The sequence below is a fragment of the Pogona vitticeps genome, chromosome 2 (assembly GCF_051106095.1).
Source record: "Pogona vitticeps strain Pit_001003342236 chromosome 2, PviZW2.1, whole genome shotgun sequence".
Taxonomy (NCBI): domain Eukaryota; kingdom Metazoa; phylum Chordata; class Lepidosauria; order Squamata; family Agamidae; genus Pogona; species Pogona vitticeps.
In genome coordinates, this window is record NC_135784.1 from 275,308,353 (window position 1) to 275,324,004 (window position 15,652).

Below are 15,652 nucleotides of genomic sequence, written 5' to 3' on the forward strand. Positions count from 1 at the left end.
TAGCACCATAGTTGAGAGTCTAAAATCTCTGTGAACTGTGGCACAAACAAATCCATTTAGAAATTTCCTCTCAATACATATCTGTTTGTCACAGATTACAAATAGTGTGAAGCTAGTTTATTTCTGATAAATGATGTAGAATTGCCCTTACTATTATGGGTCTTCCACATCATATAATTGGGTAGGTATCTCATATATTTTAGGGGTTCTCACTCCTCAACAGCATTGTTTCTCTTTTGATGTTATTGCAGCTTTTAATTTAGGATTATCTGTTCTCTGCTTTTGAATATATCCAACTGTATGTGGATGACAGAAGGTGTTGGCATCACACATAAATGTTTCTTAAGTCAAATGGAATTCCATTGTGTGCACGGCACAGAAAATATGGGTGAACTGGTTAGAACTAGAGATGCAAATAAGATCTTAAATGGATTGTGAAGACTATATCACAGATGGGTAGGGCCAACCATTTTCTTTCAAGATAGGAAAGACTGGACTTTTCAATTTATTTGATCTGTTTAAAATCTGAGGACATTAAAGGTTGCTTGTTCCTGCACAGGGTTAAAACTGTTTAACCTTTTAGAAAATCATAACTTGAAAACTCTTCACCCAAGCCTCCTGATATTTGGCACAGAGCAAGAGAAGACTGTCTAGTACATCTCCAAAGTCCAGTATCAAAGTTATACTTTTTTGTTTGTGCTGTCCCCATTTTTAGAATTGCCTTGTAGAATTTTGATTTGTTCTGCAAGCACAGTAACATCCCTGCATTCTTGTGCAGTGATAATGTAGTTAATCACACTAATGGGACTGTGTGTACACACATTTGTACATGTGTGTGTGCATGCAGATGAATATCTGCACTCCTGCATGGATTTTGTGTGGTTCACTTTAGGATGCCAGGATCTGCCTTTCTCCCCAGTTGTGGTTTCTCTTTTCTTTTTGATCTGGTGATATTCTTGCCAAAGTACAGTACATAGGAAGTTGTCTCTTGCTTCTCTTTTTCTTCTTTTATTAGATCTGGAGATAGGCAAATGAATCTGCCAGAAATAATTCTGTTGGTGCTCTGTAACTGCATCTCCTAAACCAAGTCACAACAATGATTGTTGTGGGTTTTTCAGGCTCTTTGGGCGTGTTCTGAAGGTTGTTCTTCCTGATGTTTCACCAGTCTCTGTGGCTGGCATCTTCAGAGGACAGCACAGAACACGGCCAAAGAGCCCGAAAAACCCACAACAACCATTAGATCCCAGCTGTGAAAGCCTTTGCGAATACAGGTCACAACAGTTTGTATTTTCCAGTTCATGGGAAGGTGTTTTTCTCCCTCAGAGTTCCAGAAACACACAAATACCTGCAGGGGCCCAAATCGGTATCAGGTTGGAGCACCTGTAAAAGACAGAAGGCAGGGCTACTGGGGGTCCTTCTTCAGGCACAGACTGAGTTAAAGGCCTAATGACTAAAATCCTTTATGCAGCACAGTGTCATGATGTGCTTAATAAGAGTACTTAAAAATGCCTGATTTCGAAAGGTGTTTGGAATACACCTGCTTCATATTCTTATTCCCCACCCCCACCCCCATAGGCCACAGAATATAAAGAAGAGATTAATAGGAAAAGTCTAATCTGAGCATGTGGGGAATGCCACCTGTGCCGTACATCACTGGTGCTCAAGGTCCTAATATAAAGAAAAACAGAAAGCATGTTTTTCTGTATGTTAGGACCTTGAGCCATGACTGTGCTATGCACCAAACAATGGGAGAGAGCTACAGTTTGGCCCTTGTAATAAATAACACTGAGGGAGTATTTCATTAATACTGGTGCTGTATTGTTAACTAAGGCCAACAACTGAGCATTAGGGAAGCAGATTTGATCTTAAGGAAGAAGGAAAAAAACATATTTTCTCTTTTACTGTCTTGCCATATTTAATCACTAGTTTCTTGTTCTGTTTCTTTCACATTCAGGTACACTTGTCTTCCTATCCAGGTATTCTTGTCTAACTAGTAATTAGTCCGCTGCTTTATTTCTTCCACATCCATGTATTCCTGTCTTCAGAAGCACTATATATGCTATTTTCTATTTAGATCATACCAAGACTAATGAATGTTTAGTTCTAGAATCTATAAAAGAACCACAGTAAAAGTACAGTGGTGCCTCGCAAGACGAACACCTAGTGAGATGAAAAACCTGCAAGACGATTGGTTTTTGCAATTGCTATGGTGCCTCGCAAGACGGCTTCTTCTATGGCCGTGCTTCGCAAGATGGTTTTTTTTTAAAAAGACCGATGCCTCACAAGACAAAAAAATTTCATTCGTCTTGCGAGGTTCCCATAGGAATGACACACACACACACACAGAGGAGGAAAAAAACCCAATTCAATTTACTTGACAATGAATGCAAAACCATGAATCGAAAGTGCTTATAATACATAAGAACACTGAATTGAAGGAGTAGCACGTGTACTGCAGAAATTGTATATGATTGAAGCCAGCATAGCATCAGCTAGAAACAAGCTAATCTGCAGTGCAGACATGGCTTAAGATCAAAAATGCATTCTTCATGTTGGATAGTACTTCTCTCAGAGCATCCTCCTCTAGAAAGGTAATATAACTGATGGCATTGTTCCACATTGCAGAGATTTTTTAAAGTCATACTTGGCCCAAGGATTTCTATAAATATGGGGCAGAACACAGTGAGATCCTGGCTCAACTTGTTTCATGCAAGCCAAGATTTTATTTACAGGAATCCAAATATTTGCAAGGGCTAGCTGAATTAATGGTGAAAGGACTTTATAAGACATTTTCTGTAACCTCGGTATATAAACCAGGCCACTATTTATTGGAAGAAGGGAAAGACTCTGCCATGGATGAACCACCACCTGTCAGGCCTGAAGGTAGAGGGCAGATTTTCTGGTGCCCCCACCCCACATTCTGCCTTGTGAAAATTATGGAAAAATAACACACTCTTTCACCCTTTTTGGGGAATCATGCTACACTAATCAATGGGTATTCCATTCTCCCTTCCCCTCTTCTGCTGTCAGAGCACTGATGGATGGCCCACATTTCTACAACGGCAGTAGGGAAGCCATTGTAGTTTGATTAGTTTGCTTATCCAATTTATTCTGTCCTTTGAAACTACCATCAGTGTAGTCTGGCTTTCCTTTTCCACCCTTGATACATGCAACAGTCTACTCAGCATCTTCTCATTCTTACATATTTGGATGCCCAGTACAAAATAGTGTACTTATTACTGGCACCATAGCCGCCCAGAGTAATAGAATATACCAGATGGGCGGGATATATATTGAACAAATAAATAAATAAAAATAAATAGTTTTGCTTCTTTTCCCTGTACCTGAACACACACACACACCACAGAATGTTTTCCCCTGAACATTCCAAGCTATGCAGGAAGGCAGAGTTTTACAGCTTCAGATTGCAGCTGATGAAGGAAAGTCTTAACCTCCTCTCCTCATGCAACGGAATGTTGGTAAACATTCCCTTCTTGTGCTAGTTATTGAAAAGGCTAAGGCACATATCTACAGACTGGGTATTCAACATCATATGTAGTTTATGCCTCACTTATGGCTTAAAATGAATTCAAGAAGCTGCTGGTCTTTCGTATAAAATCCATTCTTCTGGGGCTGCCTCTTATGAAGGGGCTGTCTTTTCCCATAATGAAAAGATGAGATAGCCTGCACTTGGATCATGAACCACTATTACACCATTCTCTTGTTCACCATGTTGTCACCACAGCCCAAACAGTGGAGCTTTGGGTGGCTGCAGGAGGCACAGCACAAGCCAAGACTTTAACCGTGTAATATTCCTTCCACATCATTCAGTGAGGCTACGTCCTTGTAACTATAAATGTAACAAAAAGAGCAGGCTTGCAGAAGAATGAAGTTATGTGGCATTAAGTAAAAGTCTTAACATAACACTATATCTTCATTATTGGGAAAGGAATTAAAGGTAGCTTGGCCATTTGTAAGTACTCTGTAAGTTCTGATGAAAAAGAATGGAGCATTTCTGAAATGGTCTTTCTGTTGGGTGAGATGCCATGCTTTTCTAGCTGGTAGGTACATTTCTGCCCCTCCAAATGAACAAAACAACTCCCTCTCTTCACAACCCTCCCCTGTATTTTGTGCAAAATCCAAGGGCCACTATCCTGTTCCATATGTATGCAGCTGCATCCTATTATCACACATGTGATTGTGCTGCTGTAGATCACTACAGCAGCGACTCTAACTGGAGCTCCATGCATGTAAATATTGGACAAAATACTGGTGAAAGTTATTTTGTCTTGCACCAGTGCATCCCCCCCCCCTTGTGTCTTGGTGTGTCAACCCATCCTTTGTCATTGAGGATGATTAAAATTGTTAGTATTCATTACCATCCATAATACAAAGTCTTTTCAACAAGATTGCGCATCCTCATTCTTTGCCCCCATATAATTAATGTAATTTGTACAATCCAGTTTTAGAGCTGCGGGTGAAGTAGTGTCCCTTCAGGATTACTTTAGGCCTCCCTGTCTCAGAGGAATCTTAATGCCGTGTTTTCACAGAGCACTTTCATGTGACAGAAATGAGTATGAAATAAGTAGGCTGTACTGATTGATCCTTAGACAAGTTAAATATATTTTGTATTTATGAGCAATGCAAGTAAGTATTTTATTGCAACTTCATCTACCCAGGTAAGGAAGGAATATGACAGAAATAAAACTGCTGGTATGCACAAAATGATTGATCAATATATATATGGTTTCTCTTCAGATTGCATAAATCTTTCGCCTTCTACTAGGGAAAATTAAATTGCCTGTTCTCTATTGTTTTCACAATATTCAGAATCTTTCTTCGCTTTGGGAAAATCCCCTTCATTAGTATGTACTGCCACTCGTATCTTGCTTACAAATGCAGCACAAAATAATTCAGCATTCTTCTGTAGCATGGCAGAAGGCAAACACTGAACAACATACAAATGTAAGGGAAGGAGCTGCTAGATGAAGGTCAAATGGGCCAGGAAAGCAATTAATTTTTAAAGCATCTTAAGGCACACAATTCAAAGAGTGATGTAAGGAAGGGTTCTTTCTTTCTTTTTGATATTTTTGTAGAACCTAAGATAAGTATTAAAACTAGCTGTTTTGATATTGCATTTTATATGGTATTGTGTGCTGCTCTGGACTCCTTTGGGAAGAACAATGGGATAGTGAATAAATGAATTAATTTAGATACCTTTTGTGGAGTACAAATATATTCCATTTGCAAATAACTTTATTTTTTTTTTTAAACGAGAAATTTCTCACCAGTTCTGCTACCTGTGTAAGACCCACGCTGGACAATAGAAAGTTTAGTGGGGTTTTTTCGGTCATTTTCAAACAGTCCCCCTTTTTCTATTTAAAAGACTCCACTTTCTTTCTTTTATTTTCATGTGCCATCAAGTCAATTTTGAACTATGGGGCCCTTTTCCAGTTTCTTTCTTTCTTTTTTTTAAGATAGAGAGTCCTCAGAAGTGGTTCATTATTTTCTTCTTCTGGGAGCACATCTGGAACTGCGCAGCTTGCCCAAGGCCCTACAGCCTGGCTCTACCTGCAGGAGGGAGGCACCGTGGGGAACTGAACCTCTGCTCTCTGGCTCTGCAGCCAGAGACCTAAACCACAGAGCTAGCCATCCAGCATGGCTTATGTCTAGATAATAATGTACTGTATAAGATTTCACCTTTGTATTGTTAAACACGTTTGTATTGCATAAAACTTTTATACAGATAGACTGAACTGTTATTTTCAAAGTTTTAAAAAAACAGGACAAAATATAAACTAAATACATATAAAATGTTGTGTATTTTTTGTTTGTTTGTTACTGGAAGAAGGAGAAAAGCCAGTCTGGTGTAAGGATGGGAATTCTGTACTGAAGATACAGGTCTGGTCTCCATCAAGCTATGAAACTCCCCTTCAGCCAGTCCCTTTATTGCATCTTGGTCTGCCTTGTGACATAATTATGATGATGCAGTGGGAAGGAGGACAGTCATGTCTGCCACCTTGAACTCATTACTTTACTTTACTTTATTTAGACTTATACCCCACCCCTCTAGACAAAGTCTACATTAGAGGAAATAAGGGATATGAATGAATAAGTAAGAGGATGACTACATGGGCATTTGTCCCATTGCTAGGCCCACTCTGGGAATGGGCCAGTTTACCCCTTTTGCTGGTGACCAGATGACCTAAAGGTTCCTCTTGCCCTCAAGGAGACACTCATTAGGCCCATTAGGAAGAAACCAAATTTGGCGGCGAACGACATTGGCAATTATATGCCTATCGCCAATGTTTCTTTCCTTAGTAAAGTGGTCGAGAGGGTGGTGGCTGATCAGCTTCAGGCTCTTCTGGATGAAACCAGTGCCCTGGATCTGTTCCAGTCAGGCTTCAGGCCGCACCATGGCACAGAAAGTGCACTGGTCACACTGTTGGATGACCTCCTGAGGGAGGCTGACAGGGTCAAAATGTCCTTGTTGGTCCTCCTTGATATCTCAACCACCTTCAATACCGTCGACCACGGTATCCCCCTGGGGAGGCTGTCTGAGTTGGGAATTGGTGGCCTGGTGCTTGCATGGCTCCGATCCTACTTGGAGGACCGTCCTCAGAGAGTTCAGCTTGGGGAGAGTGTCTCGGCCCTGTGGAGTCTCAATTGTGGGGTTCCGCAGGGCTCGATCATCTCCCCACTGCTGTTTAACATCTACATGAGGCTGCTGGGTGGGGTCATCAGGGGGTGTCGAGCCTTGTGCCATCAGTATCCTGGTGACACACAGCTCTACACCTCCTTTTCACCTACTTCAGTGGATGCCATTCTGTCCCTTCAGTGTTGCCTGGAGGCTGTACTGCAATGGATGCAGGAAAATAGGTTGAGGCTGAACCTTGACAAGATGGAGGTCCTGAGGGTGGGTGGCGCCTCCATTGGCAGCTTGGGAAATTCCCTCTCTTTTGGGGTGTGTGACTCTTGCTGCAAAGAGTGAGGTTTGCAGCTTGGGAGTAAATCTGGACCACGGTGCTCAACATGGAAACCCAGGTGGCGTCAGTGGTCCACTCCACCAATTACCATCTGTGGCGGATTGCCCAGCTGCGTCCCTATCTCGATGGTGGGGCCCTCACCACTCTGGTCCATGCACTTGTAATCTCAAGATTAAACCACTGTAATGCTCTCTACATGGGGCTACCTTTGAGATTGATGCGGAAGCTTCAAATGGTGCAGAATGCGGCAGCCAGACTACTTAGTGGAACGAGGAAATTCGAGCATATCTCTCCCATTCTGGCTGCTTTGCATTGGCTGCCCATTCGTTTCTGCATTGACTTCAAAGTGTTAATGATAACATACAAAGCCTTAAACGGTTTAGAACCTCGATATCTGGCAGAACGCCTTCTCCCACCTAGATCTACTCAAATCACTCACCATAGTCAGGAAAGACGGCTGAGGGGCCGATCTCTGGCAGATCTCTGGTGACAAGTTTTTCCAAAGTCAAGGGGCCACTGCCGAGAGAGGCCTGGAAAGAAAGAACAAGAAAGCGGGCCTTCTTGGCGATGGCCCCTTGACTTTGGAACAGCTTGCCGCCAGAGATCTGCCTGGCACCCTTGCTGGGTGTTTTCAAGAGCCAATTAAAAACTTGGCTCTTTAGGCAGGCCTTCCCTCCTGCCAATACCTGATTTTTATTTTTCTTGGTTTTCTATTGTTTATTCTCCCATCTTGATTATATTATTATTATAGATGTTAATTGTTGTTTTTAAATCTGTTTTTGTGCACAATATATTGTGAGCCGTCTTGAGTAGATTCCTGTCTAGAAGGGCGGGATAAAAATATAAAAATAAATTAAGAAATAAAAATAAATGCCCGCACAACCAGCCCAGTCCCCTAGCATTCCTACTTGCATCTTTCTGTCTCCCTGTTAGAGACTAATGTTTTTAGGTGTGATTAGGATTCATCTGTTGTTTTTGTATAAGCATACGTAAATGCTGGGGTTCAATCAAAATGGCTGGTTAATTGTCCCTTTGTGGAAGCCACTTAATGAGGACAAGTTAAGAGGGTGTTTTGCATTTCTTTTTAATTGTTGCTAATGCAACAGCAATGCTTTGAAATGGCTGTTTTTAAAAAGCCCTCTCAAAACATAACTGATGTGCTGTGTCAGTCTGCAACAATTAAAAAGAAATGCAAAACTTCTCCTCCCTTCTCCTTCAAAGGTGAATGACAAGGAAGAGTTGAAGAGGAAACTTCCAATTTCTCAAGACTGTTAACAGACTTCCTCTTCCATGCTTTGCCTAAGCTGCTTAACGATCTTGAGAAATGGGAAGCTTTCCCTTTAAAGGGGAATCCTTTGTGGGATGGGCAATCCTTGTATGTCACACCAAATGACATACTGTACCTCAAAACAATCCTGATTACCATGATCTAGACCAGTGGTTTGCAACCTTGGGTAACCCAGGTGTTCTCGGACTGCAGTTCCCAGAAGCCTTCATCACCAGCTGTGCTGTCAAGGGTTTCTGGGAGTTGCAGTCCAAGAACACCAGGATTACTCAAGGTTAGGAACCACTGAATCTAGACCAAACTAGGCTGAGATAATTCTGATGTCTAGTCCCACCCTAAGTAAATAAATACATGCTACCACACCTCATAGGGAAGCATAATTTTTAGATAGTATTTGGAAATTGTTTGGGAGACATATTTGAATTTTTAATTTGGATTTATCACCTTTGGATCATGAGGAAAGTATTAGCCCACCAAAATATGCTGTGCAATGAATAACAGCTCTTCTCTTTTTATGCATACTGAGACAGCTGAGGGAACTACTATTCCTACTACAGCTTAAGTAAATTGTATATTTGTAAATGTGATTGTAGATGTACTATTTCATGGTTCAAAGGCAGCTGTGCTGATATCCCCCATCTCTGGCTTCAATTTCTGTTTCTATTCAGGCAAACCTGATAAACAAACTATACAGTAAGACATGTATTGCTTAATGATTGATTTTAAAACCTGAGGTGTGGGGAACTGAAAGGAGGGAACTAAAAGGGGGGAAAGTCTCATTAAAAAGGTATTTCATATCTCTGAGGCAGACTAAACGCCATGCGATTTGGCGGTTTCTACAGTGACTGCTCTCTTTCACTGAAAGCACAGTAAGCAATTATACAAAACTAAACCAACTGACTGGCTGGCTACCATGGTCTCTCCCCACTCCTGCCCCCCCCCATCACCCATTACATATAAGGATTTGCTGTTCTTGAATTTAAAATGCCCCTTCCTGTGAAAGAATTTTTGTTATGTACCAGAAACAAAGTTTAATATGCAACAGGATGACAATGAAGAACATAAAATTGGAATACTGGCCTAAGGGAGCATCCAGAATGACAAATAATATGAGAAATGCTCCAGGATCAGGATGGTCAGATCTGTATTATTTTTCATTGACTTTGCAATGTATAAGTCAATGTGAATCAGCCCAGAATTTTATCCCCACCCCCCAGTCTGTACTTTTTCTGCCACCACTGGGGCTTTTGCTTTTTTTTCTTTTCTTTTTCTTTTCTTTTTTTGCAAGCAAATGCATCCACATCAGTTCAGGTGGTATGAGCATCTGTGTCAATGCAGAAAAGCATGTTCAGTAGTGCTGGTGTTTCGTAGAGTGGGGAGAGAGGAAGTAACCAGGCATTTGTGGGACTGTCTCTTCCCCTCAAAGCATCCTTGTATCTAAATGGTGTCTTCTTTTTAAAGGGCTTGGTGCCAGTGCTATAACAAAGTTTCACTCGAACATCTAGGAAACCAAACCAAACCAAACAAAAAATAGAGAGGGAGGAAATGCCAATCAGTCCTTGTTTGCAGATTGTCAGAGTAGCTTCTCCTGTAGCTGTGCCTCCTGTATATATGGACCGCAGACCCTGCCTCAAAAAGCTGCAAACAAGGACTGATCAGCAATTTCCTCCTCTCTGTCTGCTGACTCATGTCTATAAAGCTACATTGAATTCACCCAGGGAATCTCAACTTCTCAGGTGTGACTTCACAATGGAACAATGAGGATTCTTCCTGTCGTCTACAGTAGTTGTAGCCAATGAATGCAACAGGGTTGATTTTGTGAAACTCTCCTTCTTTTCTCTTCAATATATACATCAGAGTAAATAATAATATAATTTGCAGTGCATCTTTCCTTTGATTAGCATAGGCAGATTGTGCCCAGGTAGAATGTGCTCCCAAATTTAGGGACGTGCCAAGTTCACAAGCTGTCCAGATTGTTCAGGTATAAATTCAAGGGTATATTGTGGGACTACTGTCAGAATGGGTAACAGTTTCACTACAAAAAAAAGAGTCCTACAACACCTTAAAGACTAACCAAATTTTATTTTGGAATAGTTTTATTTGGTATATGCTTTTGTGGACTTTGCCCAGTTCTTTAGAAATTATTCATTTCTTTAATTTATATACCATCTCCTTAAAATACTATTCTGGATAGTTTATAACTGGAACAAGTGGAAAGCACTTGACATTTGAAACATTTGAATGCAAGAGAAAGCAAAATTGACAGATTTTACCATCTCTATGTAATTAGCACTTCTTTAAAGTCATACTGATATTTTTTTCAGCTTCATTTAACAATTCTATCAGGTTTAGCCCAAACCTGTCAGTGTGTTCCACCTGCAGCAAGAGACCTATTTTCAGGTTGTAGTGGCCTTTTCGTAAAAAGAGGTCAGCCCTCACTTATTTAATCCTATGTATTTTCAGGTATAATCTGGTGCCTACCTTCATGTATCTGCAAACCTACCAGTGAATCAGGGAGAGGTGGTGGACCAGGATCCTCACCCCAAAATATTGTCACTCCACCCCCAATCATCAAGAACTACCTGTTTGTGAATCATTCAGTCTGCAGTCTGCGTTCTCCAAATTGGGCCTGAGAGGAAATGTGTGATTTTTATATCTGGAACATCTGTATTGGGGAAATTAATTAGTGCAAACCCACTTGTCCTGGTCGTAATTATTTCCCCCATGTCTCTTTCAGCAGTGATGGGGGCTGGGGCTCTAAGCATTTTAAGTATCCTGAAAGAAAGTGTAAAATTTGAGTTGCTATGTATGCATGCCAAATATCTGTGAAGAAGTTTTAAAAATGCCTAAAAACACAGAGGTGCAAATTACTGTCACAAGCCAGACCAAATCCCTCTTAGAGGCTACTGTAAGGGAGGACTGGCGCCAGATAGCAAATAAATAAATAAATAAATAAATAAATAAATGAAAGAACGAACGAACGAACGAACGAACGAACGAACGAACGAACGAACGAACGAATAATAAACAAACAAACAAACAAACAAACAAACAAACAAACAAATAAATAAATAAATAAATAAATGCTGACAGTTTCTAGAAGAGGGCTATCTAATGATCAGGAGATACAGGTATAGGGAGTAACCTAAGGTCACTCTGAAACCACCTGCAATGGGAGCTATAAATTGCTTGTAACTCACAGCAGCATTGCAGTGAGGAATCAGAGTGGGTATGTGCAGAACCACTTGTCTTTAAGAAGGTTTTGAAGAAGGCACACAGGGATTCGCTGATATGTAATACAGAAGTGTGTGTGTGTGAGGGGGAAGCATAAGAATGGTGTAGACCTAGAGCAAGGGAAGGCAAGTGCCCTGAATTTTAATAATGACCTTAGAACTGCAGCCCTGGAAGGGACTCTCTGAACTATCAAGTCCCAGCTCCTGTCAAGGAGGCACAGTGGGGAATTGAACTCCCAACCTCTGGCTTCACAACCAGAGACCTAAACCACTGAGCCATCCAGCAGTTCTCTCACCACGTTAGCTGGTGAGAATTGTGCTATGCGTAAGCTTGGAAACTCTCTGTGGTGGCCAGGAGTGCATTTGCACAATTAAAACTGAGCTGTGTCCATTCCTGATCTGATTTGACCATGGTGACACATGCCAGTTTCCCAGTGGGATTATTATAATACGTTCCATGTGCCTTTGGAAAGGGTTTTTGGAATCCTCAGCAGGTCCAAAACACTGCAGCCAGACTATTAACTGGGGAAAACGGTAGTTGATTTCCACATTTCAAACTAAAGGTTATAACATGTTTGTAAGGGTCAAAGGGTAAGGATGTACAATAAATACTGAAATATGTCTGATTGTCAAGTTTTTCTCAACTGTTTTTCTCAACTTGTATAGCCTGCAAATTAGCTTTCTTTATTTTGTGCTCAGTCTTCTTGCAAGACAGTCAGGTTAGGCATAGAGCTTGAAGTGCACCCTGCCACTAAAGTTGCTTTAGGCTTCTAAAAACATGCTGCCCTGTATTGCATGATTTGACCTGGAGTCATGTTTCCAATAACTTGGAAAAGCAACTGAGAGGCTAGGGGATTTGAGGAGCGTGTATTCAGAAAAGTAAATGTTCCAGGCTCTTCATGTGACGTAGGGATCCTGGAAATGCAGGCCACATTGACACCAAGAATGAGGCAGCTGCCTATATGATTCCAAGGTATCATGTATGATTCTAAGGCATCATCAAAATATCATAGTGTATGATATTTGCTCATGGTACGGAAACCTGCAGAATATTAAGAGATATAAAATGTAATCTTGTGTGACACAGAAAGAGTTGCCTATGATGGGGTGGGGAAATCCATGCTCCATTTTCTACTGTGCTGAGGCTGGTAGGGAAGAAATGTCTCCCGCCAGATGCCATGTCCAGAACAAGCTTAAACCATTGAATTGGGAGCTTGTCAATTTGTCAACTCTGCCATAGGGAAGTGCTCATTTACCTACATGGACCCAAATGGATGGTGGCTCTTTTTGATGAGCTAGAAAGAAAAATCATTTTATTTCCAAATTAAACAACATTGAAATGTGTCATTAAATGTTAACACTGTGTTCTGATAAAACAGAAAGAGCTAAAGGAAATTGGACAAATAATTGATGTAGGTTTGGACCACTTCAGTTCCATTAAACTGGTGATGTGGCTGATGATCATAATGCATTCTTTAGTCTTGGACATCCACTCTGTTTTGTCACTTGGTTTCAACGACAAGAGACAAAAATGCATTTGTCTCTAGGTAGGTGCATGTATACCCTGAATAGTGATTACAGGCAGTTTTTGTAGATGTAAACATCTAGCAGAAGTTAATTGGGGATTAATCCTCAGCATATAATTAAACATGACTGAAATGTAATAATTAATTACGTGCCATCAGTACAATTCTGATTTATTGTGACCCTTTCCAGGGGTTTCTAGGTACAGAATATTCACAAGTTATTTACCATTCCCTTCTTCTGGGGACACTTTAGGACTAATGCAGCTTGCCCAAGAATTTGCGAACTAGCTCTTCTACATAGGACAGTGAAGAATCAAGTTCCTGACCCTGTCTCCACAGCCAGGGGCTCCATCCTGCTGATCTATCTAGCCAGCTGATTATAATGACTCTAAAATACTGTATATGAGAGCAAAATCTGACTCATTTCTATTGGAAGTTGGTCCCAACATACAAGAAGGAACTTGAACCACTGCAGGGAATAGACAGACAGTCAAGTGGCTTTAGATACCATTTCGCCACCTTCTAAATAGCCACACTATTTTTCTTCTACTTGCTGATACATAGGTTGCTGCTTTCAAGCTCACTGCCTTCCTCTTTTTTCTCCCAAATTTAATTGCTGTTGTTGTTTTCCTTCGGTAAGGACTCAGAGACTTTTGTTTATATAAAACTCTTCATTCTTGTTTTGACTTTTGCTAAGTCATAACTAAGTAAGAGACACCATAATAGGGTCCCCAGCAGACCCAGAAGCATGGAAGTCACCTCTAGCAGTTTTCTGGAGGTATCTTTTCTGCTCCACTAACCCTGAATAGATTTCCTGAAACAATCATATATTTCTCCTCTTTTCGCCCAATTACTAGTTTCCAAAGTACGTTCAACAGTCATATAAGCTCATCACGAAGCTACTGCACTATGTCAGTGTAAACACCAAATCATCCTAAGAATTGCTTGCTGACTCAGCCTGCCAATATAATTCCTGACCTTACAAGACTAATCCCACTAGGAGAGCAGCCTAGTATTGTTGTCAAGGAAAGAAGCTGTATTGATGGATGCTGGGAACGTGAAGATAATGGTTTTAATTTTTGTGTCACAAGAACTGGGCTATGTTTGTTCTCCTGTATGTTCTTAAGGGAAAGACATATTGACCTCTCTCCCCTCTTTCATGTCCTTCTGAGATGTGTCTTTCCTAGTCAATGCGACTCTAATCTGAATCTAGAAAATATATGTGGCCTCTTTTAGATCAATGAAATGTTATTTGAGAGTTCATGGTCAAGGTAATGTCCAAAATGAGGAGACAGAACAAGGTTTTCCAATAGTGGGAAATCATAGCCCATATATGAGCAAATTTTTCACCCCAGAAGTGGTCTGTTAAGTGCAATACCTTCAATTACATCATCATATTATAATGTATTAGATGCTACTATTTGTTTACAAAGGCTTTTCTTCACAGAAGGATTTTTTTTAAAGGTGGCATCTTTTTGAAGGACTCTTTCATTTACAATGAATATTTACAGTGGAGGAGCAGCAAGCACCTGTGCTTTGGACTTCAACCCCCATCAGCTCCACCTTGCGTGGCTTGTAGGTGAAGGATTGTGGATGTTGTAGTCTAAAGGCCCCCCACCTCCCTGTGTCAATGTGAACTTTGACGGTTGCTTTGGAAAGGGTGACAGCGCACTGGCTGCTGAGTAATAACTTACAGGCCTTCCTTCCTGTCAACTACTGATTTCTTTTCTTTGCTATTTATTATTTATTTATTCCTGCACTATTTGTTATTGTTGTATGCTAATGTTTTTATGTTTTTTTAAAATTGTTTTTGATATTCTGTAAGCCGCCCAGAGTGGTAGAATATACCAGATGGGCGGGATATAAATTGAACAAAAAAATAAATAATAAAATACTCAGATCTTCCTGAAGAATGAAGGGAAAGGAATGGCTTAAATTAATTTTTTTAAATTAGCATTTTCTTTCATGCCCAGCTAATAGATTTATTGGCTTCTGTAAGGTATGTAGTGCTATACTCGAGGGACCTTTGGTCTCATTCACCATGGCTTTTTTGTTGTTGTTCACATATTTTAAAACCTCTCTCTTCATTTGGTGAGCTACTTGCAATGCTCCAGGACTCCAGTATAGCCCCCAGTATTCTCAACAGGCTAGTTTCTGTCTCTGGATTTTAGAAAGGCACCTTGCGCTCTCTGTGAGACACTGATTAATTTTGACTCGATTGTCTTGAAGTAATGTCTAGTTTTGAGATCCCCTGCATCCTAAAACAGAACTCTCTACCCCTGGATGTCAGGAAGTTGCCACACTTTCTTATAGAGTGATATTCTCAGGGTGACTTCACTTCCTTTCCCCTCTGAGCCCTCATCCCTCTTCGAGGCATCTGGGCAATGTAGCTTCCCAGTATCTCCATCTCCCTACACATCTATCCTTTTCCCCCTAAAAGGATCTTTGCTGCTTATTCCAAGCATCTGCTTCCATGCACACTCCACGTTTTTAGTATCTTTTAAAATTTATTTTTGGGAACCTAAGATCAGAATGCTCTTTCATTTTCCCTCAGTTGCTTAATTTTTCTTTGAGGGCAGCAGACAGGTAGACAGTTAGCAAATAAAACTGTAAATCTTCCTT